The sequence below is a fragment of the Macrobrachium nipponense genome, chromosome 32, assembly GCF_015104395.2.
Source record: "Macrobrachium nipponense isolate FS-2020 chromosome 32, ASM1510439v2, whole genome shotgun sequence".
Classification (NCBI taxonomy): domain Eukaryota; kingdom Metazoa; phylum Arthropoda; class Malacostraca; order Decapoda; family Palaemonidae; genus Macrobrachium; species Macrobrachium nipponense.
Window position 1 is genome coordinate 43,087,974 of NC_061094.1, and position 24,691 is coordinate 43,112,664.

At 44.0% G+C, this 24,691-nt stretch overlaps 1 protein-coding gene across 1 annotated transcript in view; it reads right to left on the reverse strand.

The window, feature by feature from the left end:
- LOC135207489 (non-canonical poly(A) RNA polymerase protein Trf4-1-like) overlaps positions 1 to 24,691 on the reverse strand; it is a 201,766-nt gene that overhangs the window by 60,590 nt on the left and 116,485 nt on the right. The window lies entirely within an intron of this gene.

Below are 24,691 nucleotides of genomic sequence, written 5' to 3' on the forward strand. Positions count from 1 at the left end.
TCGTGGGCTCTCAGACGAGGGGTACGGGTGTCGTCACTCCTATCCGCAGCGTACGCCCTCCTGATTACCTCACGAAGCCAGAACGAAAGAGTGTTCTTGGACTCTTCTTTTTTGGTAACCCCGGTGCTAACGAAGAGGCGTCAACACTCAGGCCTGGGGTGGCGAGTTCTCTTCAGATAGCGCCGTAGCGCCCTCACAGGACAAAGCAGTATCTCATCTGCATCATCGTCAGTGAAGTCCTTCAGGGAGGGGATCGTGAATGACTCAAACCGGTCGTCAGGGACCGAAGGATTCTGAGTCTTCGCTACGAAGTTCGGGACAAAATCGAGCGTCAAAGATCCCCATCCCCTCGTATGTTTTACATTGAAAGAAAGACCATGAAGTTCCCCCACTCTGTTCACCATTGCCAGGGCCAGCAAGAAGAGGATCTTGAGGGTCAGATCCCTGTATAACGACTCTCAGAGTGGCTCGAAGGGTCTTCGAGTCAAACTCCTAAGGACAAGAGTCACATCCCACCCAGGGGGCCTGAGTTCCCTGGGTGGGCAAGACCTCTCGAAGCTCTTCATTAGAAGGGAGATCTTGAACGAGTTGGAGATATCCACTCCCCGCAGTTTAAGGACTAGGACCAGGGCGGCTCTGTAGCCTTTAACTGCGGAGACGGAGAGGAGCTTCTCTCAGCAAATGAAAACGAGGAAATCCGCTACCTGCTGAAGAGTGGCTCTAGGAGGAGAGAGACCCTGTCCATGACACCAACCACAGAAGACGGACCACTCCCCCTGGTACACAGCTGCAGAGGACTGGCTGAGGTACCCAGCCATCTCTGTTGCTGCTTGGCGAGAAAAGCCTCTTTCTCGCAAGAGATGGTGGATAACAGCCAGCCGTGAAGACACAGGGATCGAACCGATCGGTGGTACCGTTCCACGTGTGGCTGGCACAAGAGGTTGTGCCAAGGGGGAATCTCTCTCGGAGCTTCGGCAAGCAGAGCCAGTAGGTCCAAATACCAAACGGCCTGGGGACATTTGGGTGCCACCAAAATCATCCAAAGATTCGCGGTGACCAGCACCCTGTTGATCACCTTGCGAATTAGACAGAAATGGGGAAAGACATACACGAAGAGGTTGTCCCAAGGGTGTTGAAGAGCGCCCTCTGCAGCTGCCCAAGGGTCCGGCACAACCGAGTAGAAAACCTGGAGTTTTCTGTTGTGCCAGGTGGCGAACAGATCCACGACTGGACGCCCCCACAGGTTGAAGAGCCTTTCCGCCACGTCTGGGTGAAGGGACCACTCATCCCTATCACCTGATTCCGACGGCTTAGCTTGTCTGCCATTACATTCCTCTTGCCTGGAATGTAGCGAGCTGACACCTCTACCGAGTGAGCCACGGCCCACTCGTGCACCTGCAACGTCAACTGATGCTACCGTGGTGTTGTTGCTCATCAACACCAATGAGTGTCCCATCAGACGGTCCTGGAACTCTTGGAGAGCAAAAAACGCTGCCTTGAGCTCCAGGACGTTGATGTGAAGGTGCTTGTCGTGATGATCCCACACACCCACAGCCAGCAACTCTTCCAGGTGTGTGCCCCATCCCTCGGTTGACGCGTCTGAAAACAGCAACATCTCCGAGGGGGGGGCGCGAAGAGGCACTCCTCTTACGAGGTTCCCGTCGTCCAGCCACCAGGCTAGGTCCTGTTTCACCTCCTCCGTGAGACACAGAGGAAAGTACACCGGGTCTCTTGCCTGTGACCAACTCTCCTTTAGCCTCCACTGAAGAGACCGCAGGTGAAGACGCCCGTGAGGGACTAACTTTAAGAGACGACAGGTGACCAATCACGACCTGCCACTGCTGAGCTAGCTTCTCCTGTAGGGACAGGAACCGCCCGGCTGCCTCCCTGAACCCGCTGATCCGCGAGTCTGCGGGGAAGATTCGCCCTGCTACCATATCGATCAGCATGCCCAGGTACTTCATCCTCTGCTTGGGTTCGAGATCCGACCTCTTGACATTCTCCACTATCCCAAGATTGCGGTAGAACTCGAGGAGTCGATCCCTGTCCAGTAGCAACTGCGAGCGGGAGCTCACCAGGACCAACCAATCATCAAGATACCTCAGAAGACGTATCCCTACCAATTGGGCCCAAGCCAACACCAGAGTGAACACTGAACGTGTCGTTTCCATCGTGAACCGAGTCTGGCAAACAAATCGGTTCAAGGGAGAGAGATCTATCACCGGGCGCCAACCCCCCCGAGGACTTCTGCACCAGGAAAAGTCGACTGTAGAAGCCCGGTGACTGATCCCATACGATCTCCACAGCTCGTTTGCTCAGCATGGCTTCTACTTCCTGACGAAGCGCCACGTCCATGGCAGAACCGGGAACGTACGTCTGAAGATGGACCGGGTTGGAGGTGAGGGGTGCCCGAGACTCGAAGGGTAGTAGATACCCTCCCAAAGGACATCCACTATCCAGGTCTCTGTTCCGTAGCGCTGCCAAGTTGCCCAATGGCTCGCCAGGCACCCCCCAACTTCCGGCAGCAGGTGAGGGGGAACGCCGTCCCTAGAGTTTCCCTCCTCTCTTCAACTTCTTCTTCCCGGCTCCTCCTTGGGAGAAGGAGGGCTGGGAGGAGGGCTGGTTACGATCACTCCTTACCGCAGAAGTTGAAGGCAGAATCTTTCCTCTCAGCTTCGACGAGGCAATTGTCTTAGCCGCAGAAGAAGTGCTAGCCAAGCTCTTGGGCTTAGCCACAGTGGCTCGAGGCTGCTCAGCCGCTTTCGAGACTGCTTGGTGTACAAGTTGGTCACTGTCCTCAGTGCGCCGTTGTTCCACCGCAGCGTCCACCATCTCTCTGGGGAAGAGAAAGGAGGAACTCCCCACCGGTCCATTCCGAAGACCCAAAGCCGCTTCGCGCCCTGCCAACCTGGTTACTCGAGTGAGGACTGCGTCCCTACGCCTCAGAACCAGGTTGGCCGTCTGGTGGGCCAGGTAGTGAATCGCCCTACCTCCAGACTGGCACAGTCTCCCAAAAGCCTGGTCCCCTTCAGGAGTGATGTTTCCCAAGGCGGCCGCGACCTTACACACCGTGAGGGACCACAGGTCTAACCAGGAGACTGCTTGGAATGCTGCCATGGCAGTCGATTCCAACGCAAGTGCCTCTTTCTGCGAGAACCACAGCAGGTGTTGGAGAGAGACCCCCGCCTTTAGCCTAGCCAGCTCCGGGTTAACCTGTTTAGGCGGCAGAGGGTCCTCCGTTGGCACGTAGAATCGCCTCTGTCATAGTAGAAGCGGGGGAAGGAGCTTGGACGACCTGCCGGATTGAAGCGAACCCTCCTGTTTGGAGACGAGAGTGTCCACTTGGCCCAGCACTTTCGGCCAAGGCTGATTGGGGCAGACCCACCGTCATCCTGGGTTCCTTCTTAGGACCCCAGAACGACTCCAGCCTAGATGTAGGCTCGGAGGGTGGAAGCGCCGATCCTTCCCCGAGGTCATTGTGCTGACGAATCAGCGCAATAACCTCAGCAAACGACCTCTGGATCTCGGGAGTGACTGCGTCCTGCGGAGATGGACCGTCAAGTCCATCCAAAGAGAACGCCTCCCAAGACCCCCCTCATTCCACAGGAGGAACCATAACAGACCCCTCATGGTCTCCTCCATCTACTTGTGCATACGATCTGGTCAGTCCTAGGACCGTGCCTGGTTTGTAGGCCCTCGTGGAGGGACCACAAGAAGTGCACTTCTCGTGATTGCTCCTGATCGCCTCGCTCTTCCCGGTGTAGCCCGAGGAAATTGAAGGGATATGAGAGGAAGACCTGACGCTCTCTCCTCGCCCACAGGCAGAACCGGTGTGCTGGGGGGGGCTGCAGGCGATTGCCAACCCGTGGTGGCGATCGAGCTGCAGGCCTGGTCGCACGGCTCCCCTGGGGAGAACCGTAGGACCGGGAACCACGGCAACGATCCCGAGCGTCAGGAGAGCTGCTGCCAGTCAAACCTGGGTACCAGCAGATCGCCACGAGAGCCTGGCGGAAGTTGCCTGAGCGACCCCCACCAGTCTTCCGCTCCGTGCCTGGACCCTGGTAGCGAGCTGGCTCGGCTGCCTGGACCCTGGCTACACGGTCACCGGTAGGCGACCGTACACTCGGTTCCTCTGGCTAACGAGAGGCCGAGACGGATCCTGGCGCAAAGGCAGAACCTCTGGCGCCAGGCGAGGAGATACCAGTGTTAGCCGGTACTCCTCTGGTCCCCGTCTTCTTCTTCCCAGCGGGAGAGACGGGCCCCGTTCCGGAAGGAATGGGAGGACCAGCAGAAGCCCCAACTGTCCCACCGGAGTGGCACAGACCCTTAGAGAACTCTGAGCGAGACTTCTTAGGGGGGGGAGAAGGCTGCCTTCTTCTTCCTTGGCTGTGGGGCCATGGAAGTCGAAGGGGAAGAGGCGGCTGCAGACGAAGACGACGACGACACCTTCCTCTTCTTCTTCGTCAGCTTCCTCAGGACCGCCATCAGGTCCTCCATCCAGGACGGAGCTGGGGCAGTTGCCAAAGCAACAGGGCCCAGCTACACCTGTCCGGAGGAACCTGGGGTGGGGGCAGCAACACCATGGGCAGGAACGATGGCGGCAGGGACTGGTACAGGAGGGCAGGCACAGGAACAGGCGGCAGTGCAGGAGCCAGCGACATCCTGGGCACTGGCGGCAGATCTAGCGGTGAGATCTTGGGACACCGAAAATCAGGGGCTGGGGCAAGAGCGGAAAAACCAGGCAGCAAGGTGACGGTCCTCCTCTGCAGACTCAGCAATGGAGTCTGCACAGCAGCTGTCAGGGTCACCATCATAACATGCTGCATGTATACCAGGTGAGGAGGAGGAGCAGCATACCTTAGACACCGTAGTGGTAGCTGGCATCACAGGTCCATGAATTACCGGCCTTGAACCCCTCGCAAGATGACACAGCAGCCCCTGAACGGTCGGTGTCCCCTGGAGCCCCAATGAGCACCAGACCTGGCCGAGATCATCCCCTGCAGCAGGCATACCTGAGGAAGGAACTGTTGGGTTAATGGGGGGGGGGGGGGGGGGGGGGGGGGGGGGGGGGGGGGGGGGGGGGGGGGGGGGGGGGGGGGATAGGTCCCACCCTGAGCAAACGGAAGACCCAGAGTACAATTGAATGTCGGGGTATCTCGCTCCCTCCTCTACGCTCGACTGATCGAGGGAAGAGAAGGAGCAAGATACACCCCCCGAAGGGGAAAGAGCCAAACGTGGGAGCTGTGACGGAGGGAGGAAAGAAGAGACGTGTCCGTGACCAAAGGAGTAAATGGAGAGCCCTCTGATGACTCCTTGGCCGGCTTACACGCCTTCCTCCTCCCCTCGTAACGCTCCCACTGCTCCTCCGACCAACTAACACATATATCACATGACTCGGTGCAAGAGCATTCGCACCCTCGAAACAGAGTACAAAAACCATGTGGATCTACTTCATACAGAGACCTAAAGGCCCCACACTTATGGCCCTCCACACCAGGGCATAGTCTGCGGATGATGGGGGGGGTCTCTCCGGCTCGCGGGAATCCATCACAATTCCACGAGCAATCAAACACAATAATAAAATAAAACCAAGTACTCACATTATCGAAACAAGCACTAAGTAAGAGAGAAAGTACGGAAAACAACTTCACGAATTATGAAGAATTCCTCAGCATACAAACACGGGTGGGCAGAGCGGCGTAAACAACATGTCTAGCACCATGGGCGGCCAAAGCAAAGTGATTCTTCACCTCTCAGTCGTGCGGGACCACCGACTGTTGGACAAGCAGTTAACTACCGAACCTCCTTGTTCGAAGCTTACGACCGATTCCAGCTGCCGCTGATTACATTCCTATTGCTAAAGGACTGATGGTTTGTATTACGTATCAGAACAAATGACATTTTTATGATAAAATAAGATTTTATGTATACCTACCAAGTAGTTACAAAGCTATAGTTTCTAAAACCGTCGGCAGCTAGAATTTTTGAAATTCGTGGTAGATCTAGTTTGTTTTGGTCAGGTGATACCCTCCGCCCACTATCGGGGGAGTGAGGAACCAACACAATATGAAAATCAGTTGTTTATGCCCTATTATCCATGTGAGGGGAGGAAGGCTGGCTCTGATCATGTAACTACTTGGTAAGTATACATTAAATCTTATTTTATCATAAAAATGTCAGTTTAATGTATGCAACTTACCAAGTAGTTACATAGCTGAATCCCACATGGTAGAAGGTGGGATCCATGGATATGCTCATAACTTTTAAAATTTAATAAATACAAAATATATATCTAGTGCTACCATCCATGCAGATGCTTTTTTGTTCCTTACCTGTTAAGAGAGCTGAACAATTGATTACTGCCTCTGGAGGTCACTCATCTTAACTCATAGGGACGTGGCAGTATAGCCATGGCTCGATCTCATGCAGCTAAGGAATGTCTGTGGCTAGCATGGTCAACCAAAGGATGCCCCTGCCCAGGGCGCAGTACCAAATAACCAAATGTTACCAGAGTAAAAACATATCACCTTCCCCATAACCATAATATTCATACCCAACTCTACACTTGACTGAAGGGTACTCTTATACATCCATAATACCTCCAGGCTCCCCTAAAAACTCAACACCCTCGTTCAAGGTAAAGAGATAGGCTAGGAAGGAATGACTTCCTACACACCCTTACCCAATGTTGTGCCCGCCGCTAAATACGGACACAGGGTACTGCGATTTTCATAGACTGTTTCAATATCACGCAAGTAATGTGAAGCAAACACCGATTTACATTTCCAATATGTTGCTTGTATAATAGAGTCCAAAGAGAGATTGTGTTTAAACGAGAGAGAGGTTGCACTGCTTTCACTTCAAGTTTATTAAGGTCAGTTTCTTTCACTTGTGAATGCGCATCTACAATTACGCTACGTAAGAAGAATGCCAGGGCGTTTTTAGACATTGGGCACGCTGGATTCCTTACCGAACACCATAAACGATCGGACGGGCCCCTAACTTTCTCTGTCCTTTGTAAATAACATTTCAGAGCTCTGACCAGGCAGAGTAACATCTCTTCTTCTTCCGGTCCTACTGAATCCATGAGGTTTTTGATACTGAACGAACGAGGCCACGGTTTGGATGGGCTCTTGTTTTTTGCCAAAAACCCCAAGGTTAATGCACAAACCGCATTACCCTGTGCAAAGCCTTTTCTCTTGTCCATGGCATTTATTTCACTCACTCTTTTAGCTGTAGACAGGGCTACTAGGAACAGGGTCTTTCTCGTCAAATCTCTCAACGATGCTCTTTGCAATGGCTCACACGGAGTTTCCGACAGGCACTTAAGTAATACATCTAGGTTCCAAGATATCTTCGAACCTTTGGGTTATTCTATATCGAAGGACTTAATGAGATCTGCAAGATCTCTATTCTTCGATACTTCCAATCCTCTGTGCTTGAAAACAGATCCTAACATTGCCTTATAACCTTTGATAGTTGCAGTAGACAGATTCCTATCCATTCTCAGATATAATAGAAAATCTGCTATTTCTGTTCTAGTTTTAGAAGACGAAACATTATGCTCTTTACACCAGGCTCTAAACACAGTCCACTTTGCCTGGTAGATTTTACTTGAAGATTTCCTTCTGCACTGAGCAATAGCTCTCGCCGCTTGTCTTGATAACCCTTTCGCTCGGAAGAGTTGTCGGACAGTCTGTAGGCGGTTAGGGACAGAGTGGATAGTCCTTGATGGAACCTCCTGAAGTGGGGTTGTCTGAGTAGATCTGTTCTCTGAGGAAGTAACCTTGGCCAATCCACTATGTGGTCTAAAAGATCTGGGAACCATTCCTGCGCTGGCCAGAATGGAGCAAAGAGTCATCGAAACATTGTGATGTCTTCCAAATTTGTTGATGACTTCTCTCACCATCTAGAATGGAGGAAAAGCATACAAGTCCTTGTTCGACCAGTCCAAAAGCATCGCATCTGTAGACCATGCTTTTGGTTCCGGGGCTGGTGAACAGTAAAGGGGGAGACGATGGTTTCTTGCTGTGGCAAACAGATCTATCATAGGTTTCCCCCAGAGTTTCCACAATTCGAGGCATACCACTTGGTTCATCATCCATTCCATGTGAAGTACTTGCCTCCTGCGGCTCAGTTCATCCACAAATACATTGAATTTTCCCTGAACGAACCTCGGAATTAATGTGGTATGATTCCAATTCGCCCGTAACAGCAGGCTCCTTGCCGTCTCGCAAAGAGAAAACAAGTGCGTCCCTCCTTGTTTCTTTATGTACGAGAGCGCTGTTGTGCTGTCCGAATGTATCGCCACTAGTACTTTGTTGCGAACTTAAGTGGATGGCGGTCAGTTACCTTCCGATTTATATGCCACTGTTTTTGTTGTGCAGTCCAAATGCCTGATACTGCCTTTTCCCCCAGAATCGCTCCCCAACCTTGATCTGATGCGTCTGAAAAGAAACACAAGGATGGGGCTCTGCGGGAGGAGGGATCTCCCTTCTGCAAGTCTGTCTCTTAACTTCCACCATTGCAGATCCTCCTTTATTTCTTGTGTGATAGGAAACATAAAAGTCCAGGAACTTCTTTCTGCTCCAGTTTGACCTGAGGAAGAACTGTAGGTTCCTCAAATGATCAAATAGCAATTCTATTGGCAAAATGTAAAGCAAAAATGGGAATGTTGTTACGGCACTTCAAAACAAGAAAAGCTGAACACATGATTATGCTTTATAAAACATATGTTCGTAGTCCACTTGAATATTGCAATATGATATGGTACCCACACTATCAAAAGGATATTGCACAAATAGTGTGTACAAAGGTCCTTTGTACACACTACTGGGAAAGAATACAATCCTTAAAATTATATAGTCTAGAAAGGAGAAGAGAACGCTACATGATAATTCAGGCATGGAAACAGATAGAAGGAATAGCCAAAAAAATCATGGAGTTAAAAATATCAGAAAGAGCAAGCAGAGGTAGATTAATACAGGCGGCCCGCGGTTAACGGCGCAATCACTCAACGGCGAATCAGTTTTACGGCGGTCGTCAAAAATATTCATTAAAAAAATAAGGCATTTTAAAGGTATCTTTACGGCACAAATTTCAGTTAACAGCGCCGCTAGCGCCGTTGTCTAAAGAGTTCATACATATGTAGAAATGCCGTTCAGACCATAAAGGTTATGCAAATTATATTAACAAATTTTATGGAAAGTTATTACGTAAGTATTAGGGTAAAATATATGCCTCTGACGCTGTTCTATGCCAAAAATATAGAGTTACATAAGTGCAAATTTAGCTATGGATGTGTCGATTCATAAATGTTCATGCTTTTGTTTAAAATGTGTATGAAAATGTATTACGTGAAAGGCATTTTTATTTCTGTACAGAAATATGATACAAAGGCAGCTTTTGAAACTGCCCTTCACGTTATCAAATACGATGTTTTTTCATGTTCTTTCTTGTAAGCCGCCGCCTGCCGCTCTTCCGAAAATATCGATTTAAAAAAGTGCAAATTAGCGATCAATGTGTCGATTTTATAAATGTTTATGCTTTTATGTTTAAAATGTATATGAAAATGTACTACGAATAGGGTATTTTTATTTCTGTGCAGAAATATGATAAAAAGGCAGCTTTTGAAACTCCGCTTTAAGTTATCGACTACGATGTGTCGACTCATAAATGTTGATGCTTTTGTTTAAAATGTGTATGAAAATGTATTACGTGAAAGGCATTTTTATTTCTGTACAGAAATATGATACAAAGGGAGCTTTTGAAATTGCCCTTCACGTTATCAAATACGATGTTTTTTCATGTTCATTCTTGTAAGCCGCCGCCTGCCGCTCTTCCGAAAATATATCGATTTAAAAAAAGTGCAAATTAGCGATCGATGTGTCGATTTTTATAAAATGTTTATGCTTCATGTTTAAAATGTGTATGAAAATGTACTACGAATAGGGTATTTTTATTCTGTGCAGAAATATGATAAAAAAGGCAGCTTTTGAAACTCCCCTTCAAGTTATCGACTACGAGTGTTTTTTTTCAAGTTCGTTCTTGTATGCCGCCGTCTGCCGCTCTTCCGAAAATATCGTGAAAAAAAAATAAAAAAAAAAAATATAAAAAAAAAAAAAAAAAAAAAAAAAAAAAAAAAAGTGCAAATTTAGCGATCGATGTGTCGATTTTTCAAATGTTTATGCTTTTATGTTTAAAATGTGTATGAAAATATATTGCGTAAAGGTATTTTCATTTTTGTACAGAAATAAGATACAAATTAAGGCAGCCTTTGTAACTAGGCTCCACGTTGTAAGGGAATGGTTTTTCATGTTCGTTCTTGTCCGCCAGTTCCGAAAAATGCATTGTGTTATTTTATTAATTACGCATCTTTTCCATAAATCCTTTAAAAAGTTATACGTTATTTCACTGTATCCAAGAATATTGTATGTATTCTCATATTATTGTATTTTAAAATACTACGGCAAACTTAAGCCCGTATTCCGCGGAGCGGCCAATGTTGTGGTTTTAAATCAGCTGATGAATACGTGTCTGTTTCACCATAACGCAATTCTGAGCGAATGCTCTTGCTTCTAGTTAGCATAAACGAATATCTATATACTTGACTTATATGAGACAAAGTTATTTTTCCATATACAGCGTGTTTTTAGGTGGAAATAATAATTGAATATGTCTCGTTGTGAATGTGAACTACTATTTTTTTTCGTTAACAGATTACGTTGGCAGCATGTTTATTGCGTAAAAAATTACGTGATTCCGTTCGCAATACGTAATCCTTTATATCATTGCAATACGAACTTTACGTTATTTATCTTATATGGGCGTGAAACCAACAGTAAAATGTGTTCTTTCAAGCACAGTAGTTTTGATTAAAATTATTTTATCCCAATTTTATCTACAGTTGTGTGTGATGGCAGACGTTTACTGCAGTTTTATCCTTGTTGCCGATGTACGATAATAGTCATTAGCAGCTTGAACAGTTTTCTCAGCTCCAGTTATAACTAGGTTTAAATTTAATGGTATATTTCTCGATTGATCTTTAATCTACATTGATCTCTGATCTATAGCGAATAAACTTATTACATTAAGATATCTCAGTTCTATTCTATACATAACGCCATTTATAACAAATACGGTAATGTTGCACTGTAGTACGATGATCGAAATACAAGCCAAACAGATGTTATCCAGTTCGGTTGTACTTAGAAAAAAAAAAAGTAGTTTCTCGTTCGGTTGTTCATGGCTGTACACGTTCACGCAACGAGTATAACGTTAACACCATACTTTCATCATTCTCTTTTGCTCTTATTGAACTTATGTAACTAGAAGATGGATAAAGTTAGACCATTGTAAATTGATCTCTCATAAAATCGAACTATCGTAAGACTAATGATCGTAACCTGAACACTACAGCTACCTGTACACTGTATAAACTTTATTATATCTTTACATACTTTAGACACCCACATGTACTGTACAGTAAATTCTATAGTACTATACTCAATAAATATAATTTTACTTATTGCGCCGTTGTGGGATTACAGCGCCTTTGACTGGTCTAGAGTTTCGAAAGAAGGTGTGCGGCGGCCGTAGGCTTTAAAATCGCTCAGCGTCGAAAATTGCTTGGCGTCGGTGGCCAGGAACGGAACCCCTGCCGCTAACCGAGGGCCGCCTGTAGTGCCCAAAACTATACCAGGAAAAATAAGGAAAGCACACAGAACATTAATCCACTACGCACCAGCATCGATAATGCAGCATCTATTCAATGCGTTGCCAGCTCATCTGAGGAATATATCAGGAGTGAGCGTAGATGTGTTTAAGAATAAGCTCGACAAATATCTAAGCTGCATCACAGACCATCCAAGATTGGAAGATGCAAAATATACCGAAAGATGTGCTAGCAACTCTCTGGTAGATATTAGAGGTGCCTCACACTGAGGGACCTGGGGCAACCCGAACAAGATGTAAGGTAAGGTAAGATAGGCACGACTAGATTCTTTGTGGATGGATGGATTATGGAATTTAGGGCATAGCCCAAGCGCTGGGACCTATAAGATCATTCAGCGCTGAAATGAAAGTATGGCTAGATGGAAAAATGAGAAATGAAATGAAAATGATAAACTGATGACAATCCTGCACTTGAACAGGACTGTACATCGGCAAAGGCCATTTTACTCTCCCCCCAGCATTCTGATCATCCAAAGTTATGAAAGATCATTTTGGGCAGGGGGCCTCGATTCTTTGTGGGGATGGAAAAGCCTGAAAACTCACTGAGTTGATCCTCATCCCCAAATAGACTAGTTCCTGACTGGGGAGTAACTGCGACTTTCGTCTGTTTATTAATAGTCCTAGATCTTGAGCTATAGTCAGGGTTTTCTGAAGGTCCTCCGTGCACCTCTCCTTTGTTTTTGACCAGCGAAGCCAATCGTCCAAGTAAAGGGATATTCTTATCCTGACTAGATGTAACCATTTCGCAATGGGAGCTAGCACTCGGGTGAACGCTTGTGGTGGGGTCGAAAGCCTGAAACACAGTGCTCGGAACTGGTATATTTTGTCCCTGAAGACAAAACGCATAAACCTCTCAAGTTTTGGTGTATTGGAATGTGAAAATATGCGTCCTCCATATCGATGGATTGTTTGTTTGTATGGTGCTTTTACGTTGCATGGAACCAGTGGTTATTCAGCAACGGGACCAACGGCTTTGCATGATTTCCGAACCATGTCGAGAGTGAACTTCTATCACCAGAAATACACATCTCTCGCTCCTCAATGGAATGGCCGAGAATCAAAGCCGCAACCACCAAGGTGTGACGCCAACACCATACCAACCATGCCACTGAGGCACTACATATCAATGGAGACATCCAATCCCCTTGACAGACTGATGAAAGAACAGACAGACTCGTCTCCTTCTTGAACTTTGTCTTCTGCACAGAAAGGTTCAGAGTACTTACATCCAATACAGGTCTCCATCTCCCCGATGACTTGTGGACAATGAACAAACAATTGTAAAAACCTGGGGTTAGTGGCTCTTCTACTAGCTCCATTGCTTTCTTTTGCAAGAGGGACAAAACCTCTTCCGAAAGGGAGATGAACTTCTTTGAATTTTCTGAGTAAGCTGTCAAAGCTATCTCTCCGGAGAGCCTGATAACAGTGGCTTTCTCTTGAACGGAATATCATATCCTTCTCTTAAAACCTTTACGATCCAAGGTTCCGCCCCTCTTTCTTCCCAAAACTGATGGAGTCTCGCTTCTACTGGTGCACGAAGGACTGATACACTACTTCTTGGTCGAGGGGTTGGTTGAGGATTTTTTAATCGATTTAAGGGTGAAACGTGCTCTGCCCCTTGATCTTGGGAAATATCTACTGAATCCCCTGCCACGAAAGGGTTGTCCTCGGCTGGCGGTGAGGGGCGTACACTAGGAATATTTTCTCTAGTCCATTTAGTGGATTGCGAGAGAAGATCCTGTGTTGCTTTCTTCTGCAATTCAGAGGCAAATAGCACTACTGTCTCTTCTGAAAACAGGTGTTTCTTATCCAAGGGCAAATACAACAAGGCAGACTTTTGAGTACGAGATACTCCCTTGGATGTAAAAGAACACCATAGTTCTCTCTTCTTTAGGATGCCTAACATGAAGCTGAAATTGATGACACAGACTGTCTGAGCGCTTCATACTGGTCCCTCTGTGCACTTGGTTGCATGTATACCTGTGGATGCTCGGGTGTTAGTGGGCGCTCAGGCACTAGCGGACGCTCGGGCACTAGGGCGCTCTTGGACACTCGGGTGCTCGTGGATTCTCAGGCACTAATGGATTCTCAGTCGCAACTGCATTCCTGGGCGCCAATGGACGCTCAGGAGCCAAAGGTTGTTCTAGTGTCGCAGCGGAAGTTCCGGGCGCCAAAGGCTGCTCTGCCTTGCGGGCAAACTGTGGCGCCTATGGGCACTCGGTAGTCGGTGGGTTCTCATACACTGAACGCTGAACCTGTCTCCCAGGAGTCTCGTGAATTACAGGAGAGACGGATGGGAGTCTTACCTGTCCTTCAGCATTACAGGTGTGGAGACCGGTGCTGAAGACATCTCTGGAAGTCTACTCTTCCCCGTACTCTTCACCACCGAAAGTCTGCCAGAGGAGACTTTCTTGAAGACAACTTAGACTTAGAAAATGCGATCCTCTCACTACGACGTCACTCTCCTGCCGTATCCTGAGAGAATCTCTCTGGAAAGTCCCAAAAACTAATCGAAGGCTGTTCTTCCCGGAAAGGGCTTGCCTTTTTACAGGGGACTGGAGAGGGAGACAACTTACGAGCCCTCCTTTTCAATGGATGGGACTCTTCATGGAAACACCACTGGCGCCTGGGAGAGGACTCCCCGTAGCTGGAAACACTAGACGACAGCGGTACTCCTTTAGAGACGCCTTTCCAATGGTGCTCCGTTGCGATCTGGGATTTGTCAACAGAATCGCCTGAGGGGGCAACTGCTTGTGGGCAGACCCCACTGACCTCCCTTGGGCTACCAGTATGCCTCCTCCCAGGTTCTGGGGAGTTTGACACGGACCTTTGCCTAGGAGAATCAGTGGGCCAACAGCCACCTCCGCCACAACACTTGCACTTGCACTCACTTCCCCACTTACCTTGTCCATTAGGGTTTTCACGGACGCTCCTGATTTCTACATTGCTTGGAGCATGATAAAAAATTTCTGATCTACTCTTGCCTCTAAATTGCCCACAGCATTGGGTACGGGTGTGAGAGAGCCAAGATTAAGACTGGGAATGATAGGTGGTGCGGAGGGTTCAGAAAGAGACAAATTATCATTAGACAATTCCTAACTAACTAAGCTTTTTGCTTTAGCTCTAGAAGCTGCTTTTCTCTTTTTATCTCTCTCTAACTTGTTCGAGTAACTAGTCAATTAATACATTCCCCACATGTTTGATCTGGTGTACAAGTCTGTCCCCTACAACCTGTACAAACTGAATGTGGATCATTACCCGCTTTAGCGATCCTAGTATTGCAGCCTTTACTGCAATACCTAATCCCAGATATACTAGTGTCTGACATTATGTAAATCAATTCAAAACTAGTGAATTTCGGTGCAAAAGTATTTAAAACTATTTCAATTCCTGAATCGCTATTCACCGAAAACAAAAGCTACCAATATTCAGAGTACTTCACCAAATAACTCCAACAATAAGCGACGGTAAAGAATTCCAAAAATTCTGTTGACTATTAAAACTGTGTTAACAGTACCAGCCGGCAGAAACTGATTTTCGTACGGTGTTGGTTCCTCACTCCCCCTATAGTGGGTGAGGGGTATAACCTGACCAAAACAAACTAGCGTTACCGCGAATTTCAAAAATTCTAGCTGCCGATAGTTTTAGAAACTACAGGCGGTCCCCGGGTTAAGACGAGGGTTCCGTTCTTGAGACGCATTGTAAGCCGAAAATCGTCATAAGCTGGAACATCGTCAAAAATCCTAAGAAAACCTTACTTTTAATGCTTTGGGTGCATTGAAAACTATGTAAACTGCATTCTTATGGCATTTTTCATAAAAAAAAAATCAAATATTGATTATTTTGCATTTTTGGTGTCATATTTCATCTCCCAGATGAGCATTGTAGGCGTCGTAACCCTGTAACATGCGTCGTAACCCTGGAACATGCGTCGTAACCCTGGAAATAACATCTATTGACAAGCGTTGTAACCTCGGAACGTCGTAAGCCGACACCGTCGTAACCCGGGGACTGCCTGTATAGCTACTACAGTAGTACCTCGAGATACAAAATTAATCCGTTCCGAGGCGCCCTTCGTATCATGAGGTTTTCGTATCTTGGACCACATTTTACATGTAAAATGGCTAAACCGTTCCAAGCCCTCCAAAAACACCCCAGTAAATTTCATAATAAAGCTAAATCGACCTATAAACAATGAAATACTACAACAAATTGGACCATTCAATACCTAACTTAATAACGTAATGCAAATTAACCTGTAAATAAACTGTATTAGTGTACATGGTATACAAGAAATAATGTACGTAAAATGTGGAAGCTTACCTTTTGAGTGAGGCTATCTCCGAAAGTGGCGGCAGAGGAGGAGGAGGACAAACGGCAGATATGTACGTACACTTAACTTTACGAAACACAAAAAAAATGTAAGGAAAACTAAACTAAAATTTACGAAACTCATTAACAAAACTGTAACACTTGACTTTACAAAAAACTAAAATTTAAAAAAACTTTTTTTTTTTTTAACGTTTTTTTTTTGTTTTTTTTTTTTTTTTTTTTTTTTTTTTTTACTTTACGTAGGTTTTCCAATTTTCTGTTTTTTATCACTTGGTTCTTCCTTCTTGCTTACAACTTTGTTTTTTATACCTTGGTTCTTCCTTTTTGCTTACTCCTGCTAATGCTAAAGGCCTCTTTAAAAAATAACGATCCAAGGAAGATTGCTTCTGCCTACTTTTCACAATGTTCCTGAAACGACTCAGGCAAACGTCATCGAACTGCGCAAGCATACGACCTGTGAGAGCCTTTTCGGGGTGTCTTTTTTCTATAAACGATTGCACTTATGAAAAGCGGCAATCTCCCACAAGGCCAGCGTGTAGTGTTCAACAGTTGCCCGTCTTGATAATTATCTACTAATTGTTGCACCTCATGACTCTGCTGGCCCTGGTGTCCATCAAAACCCTGTTCAACCAAATGCTCTCTCTGCAACTGATTTGGGTACTGAATGTTTGGCTGCTGTCCTTCAACATAAACTGAAGTGCCTTGATTATACTGGGATGCATGTTGTAAATGATTGGTCAACACCCTCTGTTCAGCAGGGAGTGGAGATTCTACCAACCTTGCAAAGTTTCCAGTTATCCTATGAGAGAGACCTTGATCACTTATCCCAGGTGAGAGATCTTGGTCACTTATCCCACGAGAGAGATCTTAGTCAATCATATCATATATGTCGTCACTCAAGAGGTGCTCTTCTTTTTCCATTTCCAGTGAAAAGAAATGAGAAATTTTTTTAAAAATACACATGACACAAACACCATCACAATGTCAACTCTGACTAGTAGATTCAGAAACAGTTGACGATCCAGAAACGAATACAGTGTGAGTACGATAACAATGCTGTTACAGAGTGGCCGAGGCACGCCACCACGTACATAGATGCATGATGGGAGGGATGCTGGCCAATAGGAGAGAAGGATTTCATGTTCGCGACTAGCATCAGGAACCAATGGGAGAGCAGGAGGATGGTGGCGAGTCTACTAAGTTGGCGGCGCGCGAGTTTCAAAATTGTTATCGGTGGTTCGGGCGAACCTTGGACTTTACAGAAACCTTTCGTATCTTGAAAACTTTTCGTATGTAGAGCCGTTAAATTTTTTGTATTGGCTTTCGTATCTCGAGTTTTTTGTAAGTTGAGCCTTTCGTATCTCGAGGTACCACTGTAACGACTTGGTAAGTTGCATACATAAAACAACAGTTTTATTCAAATGATTATTATTCTCAATACACAACTATTATTCAACTCTTGCTAATGGATATCTGTCAATGTTACAACCTAATCAGTCAGTCAGTCAGTCAGTCGGTCAGTACATCACTATCGAGCGTTTATCGAGTTGTGTTTAAGTTGTCACTGGCGATGTTCAATGGTGGCTTCCAAAAGTAAAAATAAAATACATTTTTACTCATTCTTCATGTAATGGAGATCTGAAGAAAGAATCCCAGTAAATAAAAGCTGCAGGTTATAGCTAAGGCTGAATAAAATGAATAACGGAGCACTTGATGTCTCCTCGGATGGATGTAAAGCCATTTTTTTACCTTATATATTATCGCCATATCTTCATAATAAAAAGGCTATTCGTGGAGTAATTTCGTATCAGTGAAATCAACTTTTATCTATGCGAGGCCAGTCAGCAGACAAAATGTACGTACATATATGAAAATCAAATTATGGTAGTGTTCCGAAGCAGCCTTCGTAACCGGATTTTTCGTATCTTGAACCACATTTTACATGTAAATTGCCTAATTCATTCCAAGCCCTACAAAAACACCCGAGCAAATTTTATAATAAATCTAAATTGACCAATAAACAATGAAATACAACAATTTGGACCATTCAATACCTAACTTAAACTACATATATACGTACTACTAATATGTACTACTTAACTGTAAATAAAGTGTATTAGTATAGTACCTGTAAATAAAGTGTCTTAGTGTACATGGTACAAGAAATACTGTACAGTGGACCCCCTGTATTCGCAGACTCACACATTCGCGGATTTCTCTGGGAAAAGTTTCCCCGCATTATTCACGGAAAATTCGTGCATTCGCGGTATTTTTCTATGATAAATATCCACAAATTCCTGTTTTTTTTATGAATTACATCATAGATTGCACTTTTTGTGATAAAACTATTAAAAATACCAAGTATGAACATTTTTAGTGGGTTTTTCTTGAGTTTTAACTAACAAAATAGGCTGTTTTTAGCATTTTCATGGGGTTCCAAACATTCGCGGGTTCTAACTATTCACGGGGGGTCTGGTACGCATCTCCCGCGAATACGGGGGGACCACTGTATGTACATACGTATGTAGTAAAATGTGGAACCTTACCTTTAGAGTGAGGCGATCTCCGAAAGTCGCGACAGAGGAGGAGGACAAATGGCAGAAAACATGAACACTTTACTTTACAAAACACATTAAAAAATGGCAGAAAATTTTAACACTAAACTCTACGAAACACATTAACAAATGGCAGAAAACATTAACACTTCTTGATTATCTCCATCTTCGTTCTCCATAAAAAGCATTCTCTTCTTTCCGTGAACTTCAGCAACATTCTTGGGACCCATGGCTAATAACGAAGGTAATTAAATTCATACACAACACGATAAAGTAACTTACAGTACAACGAAAGCAAAATCACTAACACGAATTTACATTAACAAACGAAATATGTATATGTGAACAAATGAATTCCAGTATTTACAATAACGCTGCCGCAAAAAATGGTCAAGGAACACCTTTACATAGAGGCATGATGCTGACCAATAGGAGAGCAGGATCTTATGGCGGTGACTAGCATCAGGAACCAATGGGAGAGCGGGAGGATGGTGGCGAGTCTACTCAGTTGGCAGCGTGCGAGTTTTAAAATTGTTCTTGGTGGTCCGGGTGAATCTCGGGACTTTACAGTAACACCCTTTCGTAACCTGAATTATTTTCGTATGCAAAGGCAAAAGAATCTTCATATTTGCTTTTGAAACTTGAATTTTTCGTAAGTTGGGGCTTTCATATATATCAAGGTTCCACTGTACAGTACGATGAGCGGATCTGTTGAGTCCAGTGTTACTAATTTTGCATTTTTAACGTAAACTTTAATTTTCTTGGGGTAATTAGCAAGAACATTTTCAATCTAGCATCTGGCAGGAAAACTTGCATTTGTTTTCAAATACATCTAGCATACGTATTTTGACATCAAATCTTTGTAATGTTAAGTTGAATATTTCTTTTATTACAATATATTTGATATATCATGTAAGATAAAAGAACAAATTCTTGCAAAACCATTTTCAGAAATTGAAAAGAATAGGTTTTGAAATTATTAAGAATCATGTAACCTAATGTACAAGTACACTGTGTATGTCAGAAACATGTTTGAATAAGAAAAAAAAGAGCAATCGGTTGAAATTGGCTGGGTGGCATTGTTGTGTATGATGTGAAATTTTTAGCACTTTATGGAGCAAAATCTAGCAAGAAATTGCCATTCCCATTTGGCAACACTGGCCTATCCACGTTTTGTTTATGTTGTTATTGAAGTCATGTTCGCCGCGTTTTTTAAATTGTACACATCAACGAGTTAATTATGTGGCATCCAAAAGCCCTGATTCTTTTACTCTTATGGGAAAGAAGCTTAAACGTCAGATGAAGGTTATCACATGAAATATAATAAAGTGTTGTGAAGAAGGGAACAGATGTTTTGCTGCACGCTGCTGGTAGCATTATCTTCAACTATTCATCCGATTGCACTGCAAAATCGTTGCCATCTTTATCAACATAGATTGTTGGTGATTACCCATATGATTTACATAATTTTGATATTTCTCTTAACTCTCTCCCTCTCTTTCCTTACAAAAGGAAAGAGGCCCACGTGAGTACATAATAGCACATGCGTATGTAGGCTTCTAGCTGTAATCCAAAGGCTAGTAGGCTACATATGTACAGTAGTACGTATACTATATATATTTTTAAGGCTAATGTTGTAAAATAACTTTGAAACAGCCTTGAATTTGGTTTAAGGTGATAGTTGAAGACATATTTGATGTTTGAACTAAAGTAGGCAGTTATAAACATTGGAATAATGGTCTTGGGTTGGTTAACTACTACAGTAGCCAGTTTTAAGCAATTTTTGAGGGGGTTACTAGGATAACACAGGTATTTACTTATCACGGGGGGTTCTGGGCCTTATCCCCCGTGATTATTGAGGCCCTGCTGTAGGTCGAAACTTTGTGTTACCTGTAGTGCCTGATATATCCCCGCTGCCTTCTGAGCTATCTTATGCTGCGGAAGAGTGGAATTGTGCATAAGCCACAGGTTAGGACCCGGAACTCCTGTTACGAAAGTCTGTGGTCCTCCCTGACCGGAGAGACCTCTTACCGAAGCCGACTGTACTGCGGGAGTAAGGGAGATAGACAAAGACAACGAAATAGTTGGAACTGGTAAATTTACCTGAGACGAAGGAAGGCTTAGGATCGAAGATGTAGGAAAGGAAGAAGGTGCGCGAGCCACAGGAAAAACAGGAGAAGAAGATGGAGTCATAGAGGAAACTAACAGTGGAGAAGCAGAGGGTGCGGGAGCGGAAGAAAGAACTACGGACAACCCGGAGGGGGCGTAAGACTCTCTCTTAAGGGACAAATAATACACTGAGTCTGACCCTCCTTGAAAGTCTTGTAGCATGTCCTCCAAAAATTCTGGACATTTTTGTGTCACAATCTTTAATGTTCGTGATACCATTGATACTGCAACCTTTAACCAAAAGCCTATAGCCTTTAGAGAGACCAAAAAGATCTCTGTTTTTCTCCTCCAAGTCGATCACACTACTACGTGAACCTTTTAGAATGCCAGAAAGGGGGACTCCTTGATTCGCATTACTAGAAGAAGGAGTAGGGAAGACAGATACAGGGGAAACTGAAGTAGGATCTTCTGAGACAGAGGAAAGATAGTTGACAGTTAGAGGAACAGGATCCCACACTTTTGGAACCGTAAACTTTGTGTCCTTGAACCGGACCTAAACAGGAGAGACGGCAGCGAAACGTCTGCCTTAAGGCTAGATCCCAACGAACCCAAAGTCGATGTCCGTCCAGGAGAACGAGACTGCACGCTCGCAAGCTTGTCCTCAATACCTAACTCAGACCCTATTGTCTTAGTCACAACTATTCTCTGATCCTGGCTAATATTTTCCAAATTAAGGTTACCAAAACTACCAGGGGGTTGTGGGGGGGGGCGCTTCACGGCCTGCTCTGTGGCGAGGGGGCCAACAGAACCTGCCCACTTGGAGGCTTGTGGTTCTTCATTACCCTCAGCACCCGTTAGAGCTGGTTCTGGAACAGGCAGGGGAGCTGAAAGAGAATCAAGATTAAGACATCTTAACACTACTAGTATTTTTGTCAGCAAACTGTTGGAAAAGACTCGTAATTAAGCTTGTCATGCTATTTGCTATTCTATCTTCTATCTGTTTTACTACCTCAGCACTAGCTAACTCTTTCAGTTGCTCTGTAGGAGTTTGCGATCCTAGCGGTAATGCAGAATCTACTTTGCGTTTGCTTCCTTTACTGGCCAGCGACTCACGATATCGGATGTAGTCCTCCATCTCTTCAACTGTCCAGTTTTAGCATTCGTCACACTGCGTCTGCACATCGCATTTAATTTTCCTACATACCTGGCATATCAAGTGTCTATCGTGACTCACAGTACAGGCGGCCCGCGGTTAACGGCGCAATCACTCAACGGCGAATTGGTTTTACGGCGGTCGTCAAAAATATTCATTAAAAAAATAAGGCATTTTAAAGGTATCTTTACGGCACAAATTTCAGTTAACAGCGCCGCTAGCGCCGTTGTCTAACGAGTTCATACATATGTAGAAATGCCGTTCAGACCATAAAGGTTATGCAAATTATATTAACAAATTTTATGGAGAGTTATTACGTAGGTATTAGGGTAAAATATATGCCTCTGACGCTGTTCTATGCCGAAAATATCAAGTTACATAAGTGCAAATTTAGCTATGGATGTGTCGATTCATAATTGTTCATGCTTTTGTTTAAAATGTGTGTGAAAATGTATTACGTGAAAGGCATTTTTATTTCTGTACAGAAATATGATACAAAGGCAGCTTTTGAAACTGCCCTTCACGATACCAAATACGATGTTTTTTCATGTTCTTTCTTGTAAGCCGCCGCCTGCCGCTCTTCCAAAAATATCGATTTAAAAAAAGTGCAAATTAGCGATCGATGTGTCGATTTTATAAATGTATGCTTTTATGTTTAAAATGTGTATGAAAATGTATTACGAATAAGGTATTTTTATTTCTGTGCAGAAATATGATAAAAAGGCAGAATTTGAAACTCCCCTTCAAGTTATCGACTACGATGTGTTTTTCAAGTTCGTTCTTGTATGCCGCGGCGGCATACAAGAACGAACTTGAAAAACACATCGTAGTCGATAACTTGAAGGGGTTTCAAAAGCTGCCTTTTTATCATATTTCTGCACAGAAATAAAAATACCCTATTCCGTAATACATTTTGATACACATTTCAAACATAAAAGCATTAAACATTTATAAAATCGACACATCGATCGCTAATTTGCACTTTTTTTGCCGCCGTCTGCCGCTCTTCCAAAAATATCGTTAAAAAAAAAAAAAAAAAAAAAAAAAAAAAAAAAAAAAAAAAAAAAAAATAAAAAAATGCAAATTTAGCGATCGATGTGTCGATTTTTCAAATGTTTATGCTTTTATGTTTAAAATGTGTATGAAAATATATTGCGTAAAGGTATTTTCATTTTTGTACGGAAATAATGTACAAATTAAGGCAGCCTTTGTAACTACGCTCCACGTTGTCAGGGGATGGTTTTTCACGTTCGTTCTTGTCCGCCAGTTCCGAAAAATGCATTGTGTTATTTTATTAATTATGCATCTTTTCCATAAATCCTTTAAAAAGTTATACATTATTTCACTGTATCCAAGAATATTGTATGTATTCTCATATTATTGTATTTTAAAATACTACGGCAAACTTAAGCCCGTATTCCGCGGAGCGGCCAATGTTGTGGTTTGAAATCAGCTGATGAATACGAGTCAGTTTCACCATAACGCAATTCTGAGCGAATGCTCTTGCTTCTAGTTAGCATAAACGAATATCTAGATACTTGACTTATATGAGACAAAGTTATTTTTCCTTATACAGCGTGTTTTAAGGTGGAAATATTTATTGATTATGTCTCGTTGTGAATGTGAACTACTATTTTTTTCGTTAACAGATTACGTTGGCGGCATGTTTATTGCGTAAAAAATGACGTGATTCCGTTCGCAATACGTAATCCTTTATATCATCGTAATACGAACTTTACGTTATTTATCTTAAATCGGCGTGAAACCAACAGTAAAATGTGTTCTTTCAAGCACAGTAGTTTTGATCAAAATGATTTTATCCCAATTTTATCTATGGTTGTGTGTGATGGCAGACGTTTACTGCAGTTTTATCCTTGTTGCCGATGTACGATAATAGTCATTAGCAGCTTGAACAGTTTTCTCAGCTTCAGTCATAATTAGGTTTAAATTTAACGGTATATTTCCCGATTGATCTTTAATCTATATTGATCTCTGATCTATAGCGAATAAAGTTATTACATTAAGATATCTCCGTTCTATTCTATACATAACGCCATTTATAACAAATACGGTAATGTTGCACTGTAGTACGATGATCGAAATACAAGCCAAACAGATGTTATCCAGTTCGGTTGTACTTAGAAAAAAAAAAAAAGTAGTTTTCTCGTTCGGTTGTTCATGGTTGTACACGTTCACGCAACGAGTATAACTTTAAAACCATACTTTCATCATTCTCTTTTGCTGTTATTGAACTTATGTAACTAGAAGATGGATAAAGTTAGGCCATTGTAATTTGATCTCTTATAAAATCGAACTATCGTAAGACTAATGATCGTAACCTGAACACTACAGCTACCTGTACACTGTATAAACTTTATTATATCTTTACATACTTTAGACACCCACATTTACTGTACAGTAAATTCTATAGTACTATACTGCATAAATATAATTTGACTTATTGCGCCGTTGTGGGATTACAGCCCCTTTGACTGGTCTAGAGTTTCGAAAGAAGGTGTGCGGCGGCCGTAGGCTTTAAAATCGCTCAGCGTCGAAAATCGCTTGGCGTCGGTGGCCAGGAACGGAACCCCTGCCGCTAACCGAGGGCCGCCTGTACTACTCATATGTCTCTTGCAGGAAGAGCAGGAGCGATGTGCAGTGGCCTCTGCCGACATCAGGGCAATCAAAGATGGAGTCAAAGCTGCCGGTGCTGAGGTGGAGGGTGGAAGAGAGGCCTTACCCATTCTATCTGTTGTGTATCAATACCAATCCAAATCCAAATTAACATAAAGCAATTGAGGAATGTAAG